The sequence below is a fragment of the Cynoglossus semilaevis genome, chromosome 1 (assembly GCF_000523025.1).
Source record: "Cynoglossus semilaevis isolate Cse_v1.0 chromosome 1, Cse_v1.0, whole genome shotgun sequence".
Taxonomy (NCBI): Eukaryota; Metazoa; Chordata; class Actinopteri; order Pleuronectiformes; family Cynoglossidae; genus Cynoglossus; species Cynoglossus semilaevis.
This window is the reverse complement of record NC_024307.1, coordinates 30,184,746-30,206,283: the sequence shown is the minus strand read 5'-3', so window position 1 is coordinate 30,206,283 and position 21,538 is coordinate 30,184,746. Positions and strand designations below refer to the sequence as shown.

Here is a 21,538-nt window from a genome sequence, read left to right as displayed (position 1 = left end):
GATGCAGCACTCTTAAAATTGCCAAGCTTCTGAAGCGTGATCATCGAACAATCAAGCGTTTCATTCAAAATAGTCAACAGGGTCGCAAGAAGCGTGTGGAAAAACCAAGGCGCAAAATAACTGCCCATGAACTGAGAAAAGTCAAGAGTGCAGCTGCCAAGATGCCACTTGCCACCAGTTTTGCCATATTTCAGAGCTGCAACATCACTGGAGTGCCCAAAAGCACAAGGTGTGCAATACTCAGAGACATGGCCAAGGTAAGAAAGGCTGAAAAACGACCACCACTGAACAAGACACACAAGCTGAAACGTCAAGACTGGGCCAAGAAATATCTCAAGACTGATTTTTCTAAGGTTTTATGGACTGATGAAATGAGAGTGAGTCTTGATGGGCCAGATGGATGGGCCCGTGGCTGGATCGGTAAAGGGCAGAGAGCTCTAGTCCGACTCAGACGCCAGCAAGGTGGAGGTGGGGTACTGGTGTGGGCTGGTATCATCAAAGATGAGCTTGTGGGGCCTTTTCGGGTTGAGGATGGAGTCAAGCTCAACTCCCAGTCCTACTGCCAGTTTCTGGAAGACACCTTCTTCAAGCAGTGGTACAGGAAGAAGTCCGCATCCTTCAAGAAAAACATGATTTTCATGCAGGACAATGCTCCATCACACGCATCCAAGTACTCCACAGCGTGGCTGGCAAGAAAGGGCCTAAAAGAAGAAAAACTAATGACATGGCCTCCTTGTTCACCTGATCTGAACCCCATAGAGAACCTGTGGTCCCTCATCAAATGTGAGATTTACAAGGAGGGAAAACAGTACACCTCTCTGAACAGTGTCTGGGAGGCTGTGGTTGCTGCTGCACGCAATGTTGATCGTGAACAGATCAAAACACTGACAGAATCCATGGATGGCAGGCTTTTGAGTGTCCTTGCAAAGAAAGGTGGCTATATTGGTCACTGATTTGTTTTTGAATGTCAGAAATGTATATTTGTGAATGTTGAGCTGTTATATTGGTTTCCCTGGTGAAAATAAATAATTGAAATGGGTATATATTTGTTTTTTGTTAAGTTGCCTAATAATTATGCACAGTAATAGTCACCTGCACACACAGATATCCTCCTAAAATAGCTAAAACTAAAAAAGCCCCACTCCAACTCCCAAAAATATTCAGCTTTGATATTAATGAGTCTTTTGGGTTCATTAAGAACATGGTTGTTGTTCAATAATAAAATTAATCCTCAAAAATACAACTTGCCTAATAATTCTGCACTCCCTGTAAATGCCCCCTTTTCCAATTAAAATGTTTTAATGTAACAATTACTGGAAAAAAAGTCAATTTAGTCAAAACATGTTGTGAATGTGCAGTGGGCAAATGCAATAAACTTTTTCAACCCCTTCAAAAGTAACAGTTTAATAACAAAGACAATACCTCAAAACTACTTTGCAAATCAGCCATAGTGTAAATAATGTTTTCACCTATGTTCACTTTTTGCCCCATGTCACAGTTCAGTTCTTTGGTCAGTGTAACACCTGTTTGATTGCAAGGTCTTGTCATTTAAGAATTTTAGATCTTACCGTCATTCAAAAACACTGGATACTGAGTTGCTGTGTATCGTTGCAAGAGAGGTTATGTTTTCCAAGTTGAAACTTTGAGATTAGCCAAAAAAAGAGACATTTTCCTGGTTCTTTAAACTTAATCTTTCTCTGTCCCTCTTTCCCATCAGACCACAGTGGCACTGGGCACACCTGGTTCATCCAGCTGTCAATTACAGCACAGATTTACAGACTGACTTGCAATTAGGGTCCACCTCACGCACCCAGCCCACGCTGGTAATGAGTTTTCTCAGTCATTGATCAAAGTCACAATCACATTTTAGCCTAGAGTTTCCCAATTAATTTCACCACCATTTTTTGTGTATTTTGTGTATTCTGAGCAAATCGAAACCAATGTCATACATGCATATATATTATGTTTGTGTATGTATATATGTATGCATATACATATATACATTTCATACATGCACACGTGTGTATACTGCATATGAATATATATGTATATCACATTAGTGCTCATATTACTTGAGTAGTTGCAGCAGGTCAATTAATTGAGCTCTCATTCTAAAAGGGGTGGGTTGGGCAGAATTTACATCTACCACTCATTATGCAAGTGTCAAGGCTTGACTGGTGGGCTTCCATGCAAATAATACAGGAATGACATGGCGCATTTGTTTTCCCCAGGATTTGAAAGGCACTGAAGCAGGATGAAAATGCCTTGCAGGAGTGTTGAGGAAAATAGTCAAAGAACAAGCTGAGCATCGTTGCACACAATGTTCAAAGCCACAAGGCACAGGTTTATGTGACTGACAACTTGCTGTATACGGAAACCTCCCAATCCCACTTCCCTGTCTGGGTGAAATTGCCTTTGTGACACTGAGACAGTATGTACTTGTTGTCTTCCTTAACTTATTCACTTGAGTAGCTGTGCCTTTTGTCTCTGCAAGATGAAGACCCATCCATCTTGAAAGATAATGTTTGAAAATTAAGTAAGTAAGTAAGTAATTGAGTTTAAAATGAAGAGTCAAATCCAAAGGTCCAAAGGTTTACTTTATTTATTTGTTTTTCAATTTTTAGCTGTGAAGAGAAAGTAATAAATTAATTTTGGTTTGTGGCTTAGCAGTAAAACTACATTGAGTAATGAATAGAGGTAGCTTTGATAATGAAAATCTAAATGATTAAAGTCTGTGTTTGCATGGTGGTGGGGAAGTGAAGAGAAGGGCAAGATGGTGGAGTAGATTGTAGCATTTGTGTTAAAAATATGTTAGAAGTAAAAGTTCTCAAGTGACTTTACAATTTGAACGCCTGCTCGAAAGTCAGTATATGCCTACTTTACAGTCTTTTCCCCCTCATATTTAAATGATTGATGTACTTGAAATCCTAACATTCAAATGAAAAGACACTCGGGTGCTGTATGCATAGGCAGCGTGTGCCGCTAATGAAGTGTGCAGAACAATGACTACGTCATTTTAAATGCCAAACATCAGTTTGCTTTACCAAATTTAAAAAGATTTGCAAAGGGACTTTGAAGCCTTTTCTATATAGAAGCATCAACGTTCTTTTGGTGCTTTTGAGCTCATCAGGCAATTGAATCAAACACACATGCTCATCAGAGAAACATTTGGGATTGCATTTATTTTCCATTAAAAGGCAATCCATCTCTGCCATTCCAAATATGTCCTGATGACACATTTCAGTTTAGGCTTATAAAATCAAATCTATTTCAGTGGCATTTACTTCTTCTTCTTTGAACTAGGACGTGTATACACGCATGTATGTATAAAATCACTCTCAGCAACTGTGTAGAGAAAGCCGACATTTCCCTTATGGAAAGGTGAATTGCAAAAAAAAATGAAATAACTATTACAAGCAGCCAGTATTTTACATTGTCAGCACAAATGCGGTCGTCTCTCTCTCACTCTGCAATGAAATTTATGGCCATTGACGACTGATTGCACTTCTGTCCCTTCACTGTACTGACTCTTTGAAAGTAACCCAGGAGCACAGTCATTTTATCCAAAGTCATCATTTCAAGTGTAGCTTACTTGGTGGAAAAATAAAAACCAAGATGACAAGTTTAATCTTAGTAGTTCCTCATCAGTGCTGCTGATTAAAAATGTACCCAAATCCTAATCTTGACAATGATTAATTGTATTTGGGCATAGATCACTGCAGGTGTATATATGTGTGTGTTCTCTGATCACTGTTCTCCTACATGAATCAACTGGAGTCCGGTCAAATTAAGGTTCCACTCATCTTCAAGTGAGAGCAGGAACAATCCAGGTGACGTAAAGTAATCATAGTATGATATGCATTTAAAAAAAGCACTGAGGTAGACATGATTAAAGGTCTTATGCTTCATCCTGTCTACGTTTTTTTTTTTCCTGGGTCGGACAAAGAGCGCAACAAAGACACTATTAACCCGTCATGTTCCAGACAGGTATCCATTAGGCTTTTAATCAGAGTCTATATGGCATGAAATTGACATTTTCAACCCACCATGATGCCTCACGAGAAGCACTGAAGTGAACTGATACTGTTCCATACGTCAGTGCACTCGTAGCAGCTCCAACCTGTACTTTCATTTTCCGTCTTCACGCATCGATGCCTTTGAAAAAAAATCTTTGTTTTCCTAGGCAGCAACAGGAAAAAGTTACCCATCTTGATTGTGGCAAAGGGATTTTGTTGAGGCAGATGTGTCACTTATAGGGCATGAAAGTCCAGTCCAGTGTCAATCAAATTGAAGGCATGATGACATGTAAGCACATTATTAAAAGTAGAAAAAGTTTGCATAGAAGTAAGCATTGCAGTTATTAAACACTTCTTTTTTCAGGGCATTTCTGAAGCCAGTATGTAGGACTTACTTTTCTTCAGTGCCTCCACTTTCTTTTAATGCTGTCACGTTTCTCTCCTCCCTTCTCTCGCTCTTTTAGATGTCTATCCTTAAGTCACATGGAGAAAGCACGGTTGTTTTGATGTAGGATTTGATAGATTTGTTTGCTACTGCATTCATTTGCTCTGTATCAGGGAGCTGATGGGCCATAAAATGAAAATTTGCCTTAGATTTTCAGCATGACTGTTTGGGGGCAAATGTGAGAGAACTCCATTTTTCTCCATCTTTAACTGTATGTATGTACGCATGTTATTCATGGCAATAAAGCATTAAGGTTTGAGTAGTTCTGCTAAATCAAAAGGATGAGGTCCAAACTGGACAACTTACTCCATCTCTTTTCATTGTACATCCTTGAGGTTGTAATGAGAAAACCTTTCCATTTCCCCTTGTTTTTTTGCTCTTTAAAGGGAATCTCGTGATTAAAAAGTGACAGTTATGGATAGAGTCCTGCTTTTCGGGTAATTAGATTAAATTAAAATGCATGTTGTCGACTTGCAAATGCGCACAAACACTAATTAAAATGAATGTGATGCAAAAGACGCCGAACCCTCCTTTGTTTCAAAACAAGTTGAAGGAGAGAAAGTCACACGGCAAACATTCCTTTTGTACGGTCCAGTGCTGAAGTGGTTGCATTATTGTCATTCTTCCTTGGGGAAATCAGGGTTATTAATGTGCACACTGTATAGTAGTGGTGCAGCTGCACTCTATTAGAAAGTCTCCCAATGTTTATGCCAAGAGGTGATGTGTAACTTCCCAAGAAATTGTGTTTTTCTTTGCCTTTATAATGGCCTTGATCATGAGCAGTCACCAAGGTGCTTCCTCTTTGTTCATGTGCAGTTGATGCGTGAGGTGAAACCAAAGCACGCCTGGTCACGCCAAGAGGAAAGCGCTTGTGGGAGAGCACGACACCCCATTGCTCTTTCCACCCAGATGCCCAGCTGGTGTCACAGTGCGTGTTGGATGATGGAGCACCCTCATTCTGCACTGAGAGCGCTGAAGGTGAGAGTCGGCTCGAGACCCAGTCCTTTAATCTTGGCTGGCTTCTGTCACCTTGTTCAGCAAGATAAATTGACTTTTGACATACAGTCAGATCACACACTGGCCCAGCTTTGATAAACAAACACTTTAGCTTTCTTTTTCCATTTCCTGAAGACGTGGTGCTGAGCAGCTGGACTATTAGGACCATTAAAACTCACATTACAAATACAGGTATTAAAACTTCTTAATCTTGTAAAAAGATAAGAAAAATGTTGAAAGGTTACAAAAAATTATAGAAATCTGTACATGTAAAATCATTTTTTGTCCCTCAATTAAGACCACAATTCTCAAGGATGTCTTTGGTATCACAATACAAACTGCTTTTTACCTTGTTTTGATTACAATTATTTAACTTTATGCAGCTTGTTTAAAACCTTTGCAAAGCCTGAGTAAGTTTTACAGGTTATATTTAGGTTAATTTGCTTTAAAGTATTTGATAAAATCACATCATGATTACACCCATCATTGTCAATAGTCCTGGGGTGGGGGTGAGATTACAAGGAAGGATGTTGGGAAGGGCTGGCAACAACTATTCATACCTGTTTCACAAGTTGTTTTCTTTTATATTTTAAAAATGTTTTAAAATTTAAGACCTCACAACATGAATTCTAAATCTCAAATCACAAGACAATTTAGTCACACCTTAATTTGTTTGACAGGACTTCACACATTTGTTCATCTTAAGACTCCTCCCTTTTTTTTAGACAACTCATGACTCGGCTACTATGATAGAAACAAGACTCAAAAACATGTTTAGACATTAGTAATGATGGCCTTGTAGTTAATTATTTGTGGAGACTTCTATATGGTAATTACAGCAGCAAGTCTCTTGATATTCTCGTTTACTGAAATAAATGAACTGTGATTTGAGAGAACAGAAGATGCTGTTTATTTCAAGTAAGGATATTTATAAATTTGCTGTCTGACTTTTGTTAGTTTTACAGACAAATGCAATCTGATCCCATTAAACCCATTAAGTGAAATAACATTTTGTATCAGTTTATGGAATGTAAATTAAAATTGATTTTATTTATTTTAATTTAAATCCTACTCTAGCAACCAATGTAACAGAACAGTGCAGGGGTTGGTAGAGTATAATGCTAGTGTCTAGACCAACATTAGACCTGCATCCATACCAGCTATCTATCTTTGCAAGCATCCCAGCCCCCCACCCCAACAACCCTCGCTCACTGCATCACCCTCCTCTCCTGTCATGTAACATAAATGGATTTTCATGCATCTTCTAAGTGAGTATATTGGAGTTGATAGAGTGAAGGATTCCAGTCACAGCTTTTGTCCTGTACCTTCAGTTCCTTCTAATATCTGCTTCACACACATTCCTTAATCCTTTGTCTAACCCCTGCTTGATTAAATGATTTTTTTTATCCTGGGAGACATGTCTGTTTATTGTGTCACTCAAAGGAATGTTAAGAAATATAACAGGTTATGACACATGTTTTAACCAGTCGGTAAGTACTACATGTGCAGCAGTGTCAGTGACAAACGAGGCTCATGTTAGCCAGTAGTATCAGGTAGCACAATCAATGTATTTTTCTAATGAATATATAAATACACACTATACCCTACTCCTTTTCATTTATATTTTTTAAATTCAATGAGGTTTGAAAATGTGCATTTTTAAATCAATTAATATTTGGCAGTTATTGGTACATGTACTTTTATGCACTTCTTTTACCTTCTCTAGTTTGTTTTCAAAGATTGCAGGCTACAGTTTCAAAGGCTTTCACCCTAATTAGTATTGACGTGATGGTGTGTATAATATGAACCATTAGAATCTGATTGTCCTTTAGAATAAAATCTGTGCCCCAGGATTGCTAATGTTTAGACAAGACTTCATTTGCTCTGTGCTGCTCTCCTGTATTAAAAGCACCTTGCCACCAAAGCCATCAGAAAGACTGAGAACTGATATTCTATCCTTTACAGCAAGTCACTTTCCCATTTGATTGCTTATCTTTTTTATTAGTGTGATGCTATTACCGTCTTGGCTTCTTGCCTTTAATTTTCCATTTTTATGCTGCAATATTTTCTTGGAATTGTTATCGTGGCCAAACTCATCGCGTTGCGTTGCTTATGCATGATTGATGTGTAGGCTGCTGATCTTGCCCTCCACCACTTGCTCACTACCGACTTGGCGGGTCGACGAGGTTACTTATTCACAGATGATAGACATCTTTATTAGTGGGAGAGAATGCTTTAATACCTCAGGTGCAGAAATTTATTTGGAGCACAGCGTCTTTCAGTCCCAAAGCAAGCAACGCCAAATCCATCCATCACAGGTTAGCTGACGGCCCAAGTTTAGCCTGTTTGCCCTCTCTATCTGCCCGAAGGACAGAACTGGGCTGAAAGAGGGAGAAGGCTGTATTTTTGTTTGTTTTCTGTTGAGCTATGCAAGTGTTTTGAATTGAAGAGAAACTTCTTTTGTTCTAATATATGGAGCAGAAGTACATGATTTAAAAAATGTTCATTATGCATCCTACTGGAAAAACAGCATTTGTTTACCCAATGGGCCTTGTGAATCTTTAACCATTTTTTTTTTGCGTAATGAAGTTTCTTTTGCCCACAAGTGATGGCACATGTCATTAATGGTGGCAGAGATGATACTGGAATGTATTCTTCTTGTTTTCTTGAAGACCTATCATTCCCTCCTGCTGAGCGTAATAGCACTCGGCATCAATGGCGTGGTGACGAGGCAATTTAAATTATCTTCTGCTATTTAGTCTTTTCAAATGAGTGGCTCTTCTTTCCGAAAGGCTGCAGTTATCAAAATGATCCTTCTCCAGCCATACTCAAGTGCACACACACTTTCTGACAAACACGCATGTCCATGTTTGTCAGTTTCTAGGACGGCTTGCTCAGCAAATACACTGGCTTCTGGGCCTTCTCGTCTATAGCTTTGTAATCCTGCTGATATCACAGATGCTATATTAAACAAAAAATCAGGGTAAATCAAGGTAAATGATACAAAGAAGAGCAGGTGCTCTTTAACTCTGATATCATGTTTGCTGCTCTACATTTTCAAACATCTTTACAACCTTTAACCTTTATTCATTATACAGTTAAGACCAGAGCTATTCATTACTTTATTGTCCCATATTGAACATTCCTTCATCTTTATAGGTCAGCTGAATGGTCTTCACCCACTGCTTTAATTATTCATTGATATAAAAGCTTAAATCAACTTGCCCTTGGCTGCACATTTGTACAGCTTGAAATAAAAGTTATTTATAACAGATGATGTTATTTTTATGGTAGGTTTAGAAATTATTTCCAGCACCTTCTTGTGGCACAGTTAAACCTACAGTCAGATATGTTTTTCTTTATATCAGAGTTATTTATTGACTTTGACACTAGTTTATATACATAAGTTTCTTTTAACGAAAGGTGACATTATTAGCAACAAATCCATTTTCAACCTACCTAACATTTAGGGAAGATTCAGAGTCAAAATATGTATTAATTAATCAACTATCTACTAAAAAGAAAGTATGTTTATAGATTATTTTACCTGTTCAGAAGTTTTTTCAAAAGTCCTTGCTGGTTTTACAGTTTAACTATCAAAGCACCCAATTCCAATGCATGAACTTGATCAGGAAAATAGCTTGTGTTTCTCTGTATGTTTCACTACATAATGACCTTTAATTTTTTAGCACAGGGACCTTACCTTTTTTTCCCTAAAAAATATGTGACAGTGTAGGTTTTTGGGTTTTTTTGGCGTGTGATGACATGTTGAGGGCTAGCCATCCAACTCCAACTGGTGGCTGTTCATACATACACCTACACATGCAGAAAAATTAAAAAAAACTTACAAAAATATAGGGTGGGACAGTGAAAGCCATATTGCTGGATGTGAACACATGGCCTTCAAAGTTTGCAAAAATAGTGATTAAATCACACTATTATGGCTCAATATTGTAATCAAAAGACAAAGTCATCTCCTTATCATACATGACATATATATCGTTTTTTTTTTGTTTTACTTGTTTGTGTTCTCACTGGCATCGCTTTAAGTTATTTATTTTTTGTTTATGTAGAATCTCACTTTTGAGAGTGTTTCAAATATAAGTGAGTGGAAACATTTTACCTTAAAGGCAGGAAGAGCAATGTGATACTAGGTCATCCAACTTTTGACAAGTACTAGCAGATATTTTGGTTATCATGTAAATCAACAGATGTTTAGTTCTAGAAATAATTTGTCAAAACTGACAAAATGTTTATATATTGTAGAGAGCCAGGAGTTTGACAAGACGTGGTCACAGCAAATTGACTAATGAAGATAAAGGAATCCTAACATCACAAAAACCAAACAGAACACACCAAAAAGGTAAGTGACACTTTCTGTTCACTATCTCTGTTGTGATGCCAAAGCTCAAGTTTTGCTTTTGATTAGTTTTATCACACACTTCTTATTAATTTCAGCTTCATAATATTTAATGCACACATTTAACTGAACACATTTAACAAAGAAATACACTTGTGGGTCATTTCTTTCGTCTCTAATCCTGTGCCATATTTAAACCAGCGATTGGTCAAAATTAAACACTGATCATAAATATTAGACATAAATGTTCTCAGTGGGCTTCCCTGTGTGACTGTCATCCTGGTTGTGCATGTGTGTTTGAGTGTGTGTGAGTGTGTGCTCTTGCACTTAGCTCAGTGATGTCACACCAAATTTCCAGCCTTAACCTTGAGCTAATGTGAATGTAGTGCTTTTAACCTGAGGTTGGAGCAAATCTTAGTTGAAACAAGTAGAAACATTTGAGCTGGTGATTTAACACAACCTGTGTTCGGAGCAGGAGTCAAAGATTTTATTTATTGCTAGGTTCAAATATATCTCCAACACAGATCAACTGTAATATGTTCATGTTCTGACTTTTTTTATTATCATTTGACTGATATTTCATGATGTGGGGTTTCAATTCTCCCTAATCAGAGTTGTCCTGTTGCCTCAAAGAAACTATCAGTGGCATCGTAGACCTGGAGGAGATTTACTTTATTAAATACAGCTTGACGGCTAAGGGAGCCAAGCAAGGATGTACTGAAAATCTTCGCGTACTTTGATTAGTGAAAGCCATGATTGACTTTTCTGGGTGTGATCGATGAGAGCCCTTACTGCAGACGGTCCAAAAAGCCTTAACTTCAGTATTGATAAGCACATGTTGTGGGGAGAAAAATTCTACTTGCTGGATTGCAGGCAGCATCTGCGACTCCCAGGTAATGGAACTGTCATTCTTCCTCTCTGAGATAAAAATCGTCTCCCGCTTTCCTCTTTCCTCCCTGCCATCTTCTGCCATGTTAAAAGGCTTATAAATTCACCCAGGTGGTGACACCATTACTGAAATTACTGTTTCCCATTTTTTGGGGGTGGGAGGGTTTGCTATTTCTGCTCCTGCAGACTAAAGCAGGCTGATGCATGAACCTTCCTCCCCCATCAAAAAATTAAATGAAAAGAATTTGTAGATTGGCAGGCCAATAGTTGTTCTCCATCTTAATCAACCATTGTTTTTATTCTACTTCATGACACATTGACTGTTTCAACTAATGGAATCCCATATAACACCCCAGAGTTTAATGCTGTAATCCATTGGTGGTGCAGTGTCACCATAAATAAACAGTGAACATTACATTAGCAGGTCATATTTTTTTAAACGTTCCTTGTGTTCACATGGGATATAAAACCAGGTTTGACATTTATGTCAAATATTGAGCACTCTTAAGTTTCCTTAAGAATGCTTCCTGCTGCAGTGGAAGTAATTTTCAGGTTGCTTTAATAGCAGTCAGGTGGAGGTGGCTCACTGCCCCGACTCATTTATAGTTTGTTGTCTAGTGGTGGTCAAAGCAACCTCTCATGTGACCCTAACCATATTTAGGCGCTCCTTCCTACAGTTGTTCTATTTTGAGCATTGCATTGTGGCACCTTCTCCCCATGCAGTTCACCGAGCATGTGTCAAAGAAAGAAACGGAAAAGAAAACAGAGTGGGAGTTATGAAGATGTCTCTTGAGGATCTATTAGAGTCTGCTGCCACGTTGGCGTGACTGTCAGTTGCACAGTTGTTAGAGAGATAGACAGAGAAAGGGAAAGTGAATGGATATCATAGGCAATAGAAAAATAACATATGGTCATTAAGTCCACATACCAGCAGTCGTCCCGCTGGACTGAGTGTACACGACTGACCTTCTGTTCACCAAATATTGTAATGGTTGATTAACAAGACACTTTCTGTCATTCCTATCAACAGTACTCTGTAATTACATGCTTTGATGGCATGGTTCCAGTGCGTCTGAATTTTGATCAGGTCTTCATTTCTTACCATGTATGTTTTTATTTTCTCATAACTACCATTATTGTACAGTAATGTCTCCAGTCAGGCAGTGGCCCCGTTATTTTCAGTGTCTGACATTCTGGTGGATGTTCGTTAAAAGCAGCTTTCATCTATCAGGTCGTTATCTGATTTGGCACCTGGCTTGATCATTGGGTACAACATGCTGCCGACATCCCTGATAAATAAACCTGGGAGAACCATCCATCCCATCTGCCCCTGCATGTGTCATCTCCTGTAGCTCACTGGGATGGGGGGCACACCTTAGCATGTCCAAATTGACATATGATTCACTGCCAGGTGTGTGTAATTCATTTGAAGAATGGTATTTGAAACATTTTAGCTAAAGGGAAATATATTTATGAAGATGAAATAGAAAAGTGGCTTTAAAGTGTTGTTTTGCAGTCTACATAAATTGTCCTGCTTATTTGGTATAATAAATATTACATTTACATCTTTTATATGATTATTTGTTTATAAAAATTATACCTCTTTTTTTGTACTAAGCTATCATATAATAAAGCATCAGCTTTATTTCATTGACATGATGATGCGTGTGGCATTGTCACCTATTCCAGTTAATTATTGGTACTCTAGAACTTTAGTTTTAATCACCATGTGTCTAACTACTTATTGTGCAATTTTTAAAGCATTATTTTAATGAAATTCTTGTACTTAGTCCAGTATGTCATGTGTATGTCTGAAATATTTCCAAATTCTAACAGATAGTTCTTACCACTTTTAAAAATTATTATTTAAACTGCTGCATTAACTGTTCTCATTATGTAAATACGGTCGGATTATTCACCTAAGTTTAATTCAAAACTGTATTTAATCCTAACTGGCATGTCATTCTTTTTCTGGCAAATTCTGCTCCTCTTTTTTATATGGTCTTGCACTGTTTTCAATTATATCCCCATTTTACTCTTCACCTTAGCAGACTGGGGAGGGGGCTCCATTATGTCTCCCCTCACACAAAGAAACCTCCATTTTCCTGCAGACTTTCAATACGTGTTAAGTGTGATGGCCTACACGTCCTCACACTTTCTTTTCGCAGAGAAAATGGGGTATGATAAAAGAACAGAGAAAATCCCTGCCCTTTTCATTATTTATTTTCACACTATGTACTCATTACTTATTATCTACAGTACTGGCAGTTATGTATTTTTGAATAAACAGGAGATAACTCAAATCCCCCATCTCTCCCTGCAACCTTGGCCCAGACCTGGAGCTTTAGATAATGAATGCAATTAAGGGCAGGCTGCATTAAACCTGTTGGTAAACAGTGGGTTTAGAGCAGCACAATATAATACTTATTTTCTCCTTTTTATGGCAGAAAATGGGTGAGATAGGAGTCTTTATCCCTGAGGAAGAAGACATTTTGACAGGTCCAAAGCAGTGTTTCCCTATACTGCAGTGAAAGCAAGTTTGAAAAAAAAAAGAAAAAGGGACTCATTATTGTTTTTGAAGAGTAGGTACATATAGTTAGCTTGCTGTGAGTGAACTCTGGTAAAGGTCTTAACAATACCTGATCAATAGTTGGTATTTGGTTTAATTTATTGTTATTGTAACAATGATATTTTATTTTAGTCATGTAATCAGAATATTATTTTAGTTTTAATTTAATCATAATAATTTGTTGCATCAGCATGGACTATGTGCTGACATAGATACTATCGCATGTGTGGCATGTACTGTACTACAGCTTTACTAGATCACTGATATGTCCAAAATAATGTTGTATGAAATGTTGACGTGGACTGCACTGAGGCCAGGTTTGCCCTGTCAGTGAAAAAAGCCCCCTGAAGGTATCTTTGTTTCCAAAACTGTGCACCCACTGAAGGTGCTCCACAAATCTTTGGTGTATGGCATGCCTCCTGCCTTCTTGACAGCAAAATAACTTAAACTTCTACGTGAACATTTTCAGAGGAAGACAAATAACACACTAGTGTAAGCCTCAGGCTAGAGCTAAACCATCATAGCTTGAGAGCAGCAGCAAAGCAAAGTTTCTAAGCTGGCAGTGCAGTTTTAGAAAGGTGCCTGAAGTGGATGCTTGGCATGTGACTATACAAACAGAAATGAGAGAGGATTTTCCTCTGGCGTAGGCACAAGCAGGTCTTTAGTATTTCTTTTATGTTTATTTTACAATATATTTATTTTCAAGTAGCTTTGTTTAACCATTTGGACAGTGTTAATGTTGGCAGTATTGGAAAATAACAAGTCGTCATAAAGGATGCAAAATAACAGATACCAGTATGGTTCTTGGGCCCAATACTTCATTTAAGTACTGTAAACATGTGTGACAATGTTTTTTCACCACAGCGCGTGTAGTGTTTTCAAACTATAGTTTAATGTGTCCATAATCTGACCTACAGAACAAAATTATAACTTGGAAATTAAGCTTATTGTGGTACACTGGAAAAATATTTTTATATATGCTCTGAATTAATAGAGGCACAGAAATAAAATATTTTTTGCCTAGAAACGAATATCACTAATGTACATTTTTGTGTTTAATTTAGAAGTCTTGAAAGCCCATCTGGTGAATGATTTTCAGAAGCAGTAGAACTGTATGTAAATATGCTGTGTTCACATGGAGTTGCTTGCTGTTTTCATCAGACCAGCACTTTCAAAGGAACTCCCATGTCATACGAACCACTTGATAACTCTGCCCTCTGAGTTCAGGAGGTTTTCTACACAACTTCCAAACATATAATTTCATGTTCATGATGAACTACATATAAAGCCAGTAAGTAGTACAACTTGTCCAATTGAAGGCCCAACAGTTTCTTTTCAAAGACAGACTTTCTGAGAAAAAATATATATCCTGATGAATATAATGATCAGTGAGTAGTATAGCTATAAATAAATAATAATCATGAATATAATAAATTGTATCTGTATATTGCTGGAAAAGAAAACACTGCAAGAGAAATAATTAGATGTAGATGTATGTATTTCACCCGTTTGTCACTAATCGTAGTAAATTAAAAATGTAATGTATAGTAATTATAGACGTACCCACAAACAATAATTATTAATGTGGAAAAAAGTCATTGTAAAAATATGCAAATCTTTGAACTAAAATTTTAAGTTGATCGTGTCTGTGGATTTTATTTTACTGTTAATATTGAAAGTCACTTGTAGATCATGTCAAAACTTCATTAGCCGTCATAACCAGTCAACGATCCATTGCAATCTCTTTGAGAATTGTCAGTCAGGCAGTGTGTGTTAATACCAGTGTGTGTAAATAACAAGTGTATTGGCCGTGCAAGGATAAGTCAGTGGATAGTAGAATTAATAAATATAGTGTGCGTCATTCTCCAATTTTTTGAAGTGCATTACAACTTAAATCAAGTTAATGTCACACATCAATTATGATGATAAATAAATATGATAAATATGATTTATTTATCATGTGTTAATTTTAACAGCCCACATTTTAATGTAATGTTCAAATGAAATACTGTGTCTGTTGCCATGTGTTGTTTTGGCTTTTAGCTTGGATGCCTTTCATATCATATGGCTTCTGTTGTACATATGGGTGCCATGTCTTTAAAAGCAAGCAATTTGCCCCGAATATAGTGACAACCTGAACCACATTTTTGAGGCAGAAATTCTGTTGAACAGTGGATTAATCCCCTTGATAACATGAAATCTGCATTTTAACAACAGTAAAGCTCACTCACTAAAAGCAGGCTTGATAAAGTACTACATTTCTTTCTACTTGTTTTTTAATAAAATCTCAATAAAATATATGTTCTTTATTAGCTAGACTATATGCATGTATGTACGTGTCAGAATAGCAAACAAATACTCATTATAGTAAATATAAATACAAGTATTAGCAGGTAAGTATGTCTAATCTCATTTGATGATTGGCTTTCTGGAAAAAAGATCAGCAGGTGGGCTGGAAAAGGAGACGTATTAATCCTTCACAGGAAAAAAAGAAAGAAACAATCAAATTAAGGCAAATGACACCTTTTGAAAAAGCCAGTGAGGGGTCTGTCAGCCTGACGGAAACTTCATTTCTCTAGACCATTTGGCAGCAAGTTTCACCCTTCTTTTCCTTCGTTCTGCCTTAATGGCCAGGCTGACAGTGACATGATATTCAACACAAAAAGAGCCAAGGAGCAAGAGCCCCAGTACAAGTACAACACACCCATTAACGTGATTACAAGTTGTGTAAATTCAAGGCATAGAGAAGTCTATGGGTTTTTTTTTCTCAGTATAAAATCGCACAAGTACTGTTGAGTAATATTTTTTTATTTTTTTTGCAGTAGGGGAACATGTTGCAGTAGGTTGATTAAATAGAGTTATTTTCAAATAACGTTTTTGATTTTCCGAGTTTATGTTTGTCCCTTATGTCTTAAAAATGAATCATACTTTTCTTTTGAGTTGTGAGACTTTCACATACAAACATTAAATCTGTTGTAAATTCTGTGTGGGCATCCTAATATACTCTGTAAACACCCTGGCTCCTCCTCTTGGCCTCGTTCTGCCACAACAACTTCAGCCAGTTAATTATAGACGTCAATTACTACCATCTCCTTACATTTATATATTTTTTTACACCTACAGCCCTTTAGTGCCCTTGCCTGCCAACTCACTGCTTAGCTGCCGCAGCCGTACACACTTTCAGCTTCACAGAAGATACAGAGGGCAAAACGTAAGAGACAGTTCACAACCTGCTTATAGATTTCTTTATTTGACGTAAATAGATGTGTGGGATCTATGTGTGAAACTATTTTGCAGAGACTACAGTAATTAATATAAGCTACTGATTGTTTTTAATTAGAAAGACAAAACAATTAGATTTTGTTGTATTTTAATATTGCTTGTTTTACATTTATTTGTCTCCATAACTTCCTTTTTTTCATTTGAACACTGCAATTCAATAACATTCAACTGTTAACTTGTACTTAAAACACCTATTTATTGCATTCATTTGCACTCATGCCTTCATTTATTCGTTTTCTTAGTAAATATTTTCTGGCTTGAAGGCACATTTCTTTCACTTCATCTGTCTTGTTATTGCTTTTCCTACGCCTAGGTGGCAGTGTTGTCTTTCCTTGTCTTAGGTCAGCACTGCCTTTGGGGTTGCATGCAGTTTGTTTGTTTGTTTTTTTCCCCCTCTTACGTGTTTGGTGGGCATTTAGTGTTAAGTTAAGAAACCACAGTGAGTTCTTTGTCATGTTGGTGGGCATGTGTTGGGAAGAAGAACTCAGGTGGAAAATAAAAATGCATATTAACAATGTGTTACCACTTTTACAGCTATGGCAGTGCATTAGAATGATGTAAACTCTTTAAAGGCAGAGAAATACCCTGAACGTATGAGCTTTTATCTTATGTTTGTGTGAGTAAAAACAATGTAAAAAATTAACAAAATTCTCATGATACAAAATTCTCTGTGATACTGGGGCCCACTTCTAAAAAGTCTAACAACATAATTTTTTTTTTTTTGGGGGGGGGGGGGGGGGGGGGGGGGCTGCATGTGTGCCAGTGTTATTTGAGCAATTAATTGCTCCAGTCCTCATTTGTTGTAGAGTGAACAAAATAATAAAGTTTGGAGAACTGTCTCCCCATCTTTAATCATAGCAATGGCCATTAAGACTGCTGAAACAGAACTGATGTGAAAACAGCAGCTTGCTATCTGCACCCTGCAGTGCCTCCACTGTGGATACCAGTACATGATAAACACCTTTCACTATCACAGCCTAGCGCAGTGCAATACTCGGAGTCCTGGGAAAAAGTTAGACTCCATTAAACTTATTTTACTCTCTACCTAACTGCGATTCTTTAACTTACTGAAATTTGGATGGCCATTTCTTCTGATTTTTTTTTTATCTATTTTGCACAGTTTTCAGGTTTATCCAGCCACTGTCTGTCTATTCTGTGTTTTTCTCTGTGTAGATTGTTGAAGTTTGGTAGAATACATTTTACCTTAGAGTTTCTATTACTCTTGAGCCCCAATGTTGGCAGATTCAAAGATTTTGCTTCAAAACTCCTCTGAACCTTCTTTAAAACACAGCCCCCCAAAAATCTCATTCTTGTTTAAAAAAATAAATAGAAATTACAGCTAAACTACAAGTTTCTCACTGTGGTACACAGAAAAGCCAAAGCTTTGCTGCCCCACCCCTTCCTGCAGTAGGTCTCAGCCTGGTTAAGGGGGCTCAACCCACACGTTGGGAACCCAGAGGTTGGAAGAATTTAGTTATCATCATGAACTAAAACACACTGTTATTTATTTTGGGGAAATTACCAAATATAATAACCAAAATTTCATTCTCATTCATCCAGTGCTAAAACTTTATCTCGGTAAACATTGTCTTTAGTGTCTCGTCACATAGACTTGGGATGTATAAGCTAATTTTTGTAGTGATGTAATGTTACTCACTGTACCTGCTGATGCATACAGTGTATATTTCTGGTATATTTTTTATAACACTGCTTAAATCTTGACAATTTAATCAAGCAGTATTTTAAAAACTCAAACTTTATTGGCTTATAATATGCAAAGGCATTACTAAAATGTGTTTTTATTTCATGGCCATGGGAATTTCAGCACACCCAAAAAAGGCTGATGCAATTGCAATTGGTTCTTCTGGTTTTTCCACCCCGGAGACCATTTTATTGTTGTGACCTGTGTACCTCACAGCAGGCTGGAGAGACCCTGTGCAAATTAATAGAGGCAAGTGTCAGTGATGTGTTGCTGACCTGCTGGGCCAACAACTTCCGTCATCAGCAATTCTTTGCTGCTCTACACGTACCCACTGTGAAATCAACTGTGCATTCAATTTCTATCAGCAAAAGAAAATGATGCCTGTGTGCTACACTTTTCTTTTAAGTGAAGAAACTTGAAGAGGTGTAGGAAACTAGTAAATATTTGGTCAGTTTCACTTTTCTATTGTGCAGTTTGAATTCACAGTCATGGTCAACACCACGGCTGTGCAGATGACCTTAGCATGGTCATGTGCATCCCCTGGACCATTGCACATGAAAGGTGAAAGGTTTACCTTCAATTGATGATTTATACTAAAATCTACATGGAAAGACCAAAAGAAATGCAATAACGTTTTTGTAATTATTTGTATCAGGACCTCAATAAGACACGTGGGGTTATGTGGTTGTGCAGGGACTGGGAGGGTGTGTACATGGTGATGCAACAAGGGCACGCACAAGACATTTTTTGATGAGTCAAAGATCCATTCAAATTCAAATAACTACTCAAATAAAACAATTTAAAAACCCTGCAAAGAATCCAAAACACAAAAGATTGGTCTGAATGAAGTATCTAAAAAATTCTCTTACTCTATTTTAGAATTCAAAGGGAGGAATATGAAAGTTCTAGCTTACAGCCTATTTACACTTACTATCAAAACCATATCAAACACAGTGAAGGAAAGGAAAACATTCTTCTTTCACTAGGAAATAGGTAAATGGGTGGCACATGGGCCAAATGTGGGCAACATGCCACCATTTGAGGCAGCAGCCGGTAAATGCAAAAAGTGGCTTTTTTTTTTTATATGTTTGTTCTTGAGCTTTTCGCACATTTCTTTCTCCATCTTTCTTCGTGTCTATTTCTTTCTTCTTTCTCGTCTTGCAGGCCCTGGTGAACACAAACAGCTTTTGCCAAGGGATTTGTGGATGTTTATGAATTGAGACTGAGACTTTGGAGCACTGGGCGTGTCTTCTGTTAATAGAATACGCATGGTTGAGTCTCCCTGGGGCTGTTAGTGATGAGAGGAGAATGAAAATGTTAATGTTTGTGGAGCCGTAGTTGATTCGAAAACAGCTCTTCAGCTTTACTCATGCACCCCACAGAGAGACTTTAGGGCGAACAATGGATTGCTTTAGAGAGAACATCTAGATGTCATCTTGGGTCAAAGTATATCATGATGTTAAATAATAAGTGGAGCATTTGTTTTGCCTTCATTGCGGTGGCACTTAACTTTCTTCAGCAGTGCAGTACATCATAGACATATGCAGTTATTTTATTACAGGTGTAGGATAACAACTACCTACTTCGAAGAGCTGAGGGTTCGCTGAGCACTGATGCTCCTTTTCAGCAGTGTCATTTCACACTCAGTTACCCTCAGCTTGGACCTGATGGGCCTGGCTGAAGCAGTTTAGACATGAGTGCATTTGGTATGGGAATTTCCACAGATTAGTTTTTCAGCAAAGAGAGAGCACATATCCCAGTTAATCTTTTTCTCCAACTTACTCATGGTGGTCAATTGTCCTGTCTTCACTTGTCTTTTGCTTCTAATTCAACCTGCAAGGACACACACTGGACTTGGCAAACTTTACTTTGTTTGCAGTGCACCTGGTTTTAATCAAAAGTGGCTTTGAAAGATTGACAAACAGTTTGTTACCTCAATATTTAGTACTTACTGTAAATAAACGTGTCATGCCAGAATTGGAATGCTGAGTGTGGTAAACAGTGGCTGCTGTTGATTACCTCAATGAGGGAAGGTCAACAAGTTCTTAGAAAATCTTCCTCTAGTTGAAATAAATAGCAACCCACAAAACACTGGAGACTATATTTCCCCTGGATGTAAGAAACAAGCAACTTGAGAGACTGGTCATTGGCAGCAAATACAAATACTTAATAATACTTTGATTTAAAATTAAAAATATATGTATATATTAATGCTGCTCCATCAAGCTTGGGGACATACTGTACATTAGCAAACATTTTTCTAACCATCATCATTGCATCCATTTGGATATTAATTAAAGTGTAACTAAGTTAAAAAGAACAGTGACAGTATAATTATTGACCCTCTTGTTGACTAATTGACTCATTTTATTTTTTAGAACATACAGGCACCATGTTGGTGACCATTAGTCTAGTCCATTCCTACTGCTTGGTTTTGTTGCATCAAACACTCACTGGTGTTTGTGGTTTGATAAGACACTGTATCTTACCTATTCAAACTCTATAGATACGTATTTGTCTTAACCAGAATACTTGTTTTTTTATTATATACATTTTTTTGTATTCACTTTTACTTGCCAAATCAAAGTGTTTAGTTACTCGGAGGTAGCCATACCACTGCAACAGAAATGGGATAAAGTATTTCAGAAAAGATTCTTTGTGACAGTCCATAGATCAGACAGGGAGGGGGGAACTTCAATGTTTGCTCACCACAGTAAGCGGTGGTGTCACCAAGGATATTTTCCATGCTCCTTCCTCTTTTCACCTCAATCTATTATTATTGGACAGGCTCAGCTCTTGGCAAGTGTCTTGAGAAGCTTTCCAATATTAGGAAAAATTGCTTGTACTAAATATTCTTTAGCATGTTGATTTAAGAGGCTTACGTCCCTTTGCTGAAATTCTGCGTATGAAACAGATACATCTACCTGCTATTATTAAGGGATGTTGATTCCTGATGAATCATGATGAATCCATTGCTATATTATTTATAATATTCAAACATTTAATAGTTTGGCAACCCTAGTAATATTTGATTCCTATTTCATTTGACCTTTCTACCTTGAAGTTAAATGTAACTAGGTATATAAATATTTTTGTATCACTATACACTGTACATTTATACTAGAAATGTCCTGAAATGCAAAGGGAAACAGGTGGCTAAGTCAGCATTTGTGGTTTGCATGCTGCCAGCTAATGTTCTTAAACATTATGTTCCTTAAATTTAAAAACACAATTTATTTCAGTGGTCAGTAAAACTGTGCTGTGAGCTTCAAGCTGCCAG

The 21,538-nt window shown here is 37.4% G+C and overlaps 1 long non-coding RNA gene across 1 annotated transcript in view; it reads left to right on the top strand.

Annotated features, from left to right (window-relative positions):
• The window catches only part of LOC103390653 (uncharacterized), a 20,827-nt gene extending 10,769 nt beyond the window's left edge, over window positions 1-10,058 (top strand). Inside the window, exons 3-4 of the long non-coding RNA XR_522710.3 lie at window positions 5,278-5,439; window positions 9,724-10,058. This is a non-coding gene — a long non-coding RNA (uncharacterized LOC103390653). The remainder of the gene's footprint in view (window positions 1-5,277; window positions 5,440-9,723) is intronic.
• The last annotated feature ends 11,480 nt before the right edge of the window (window positions 10,059-21,538 follow it).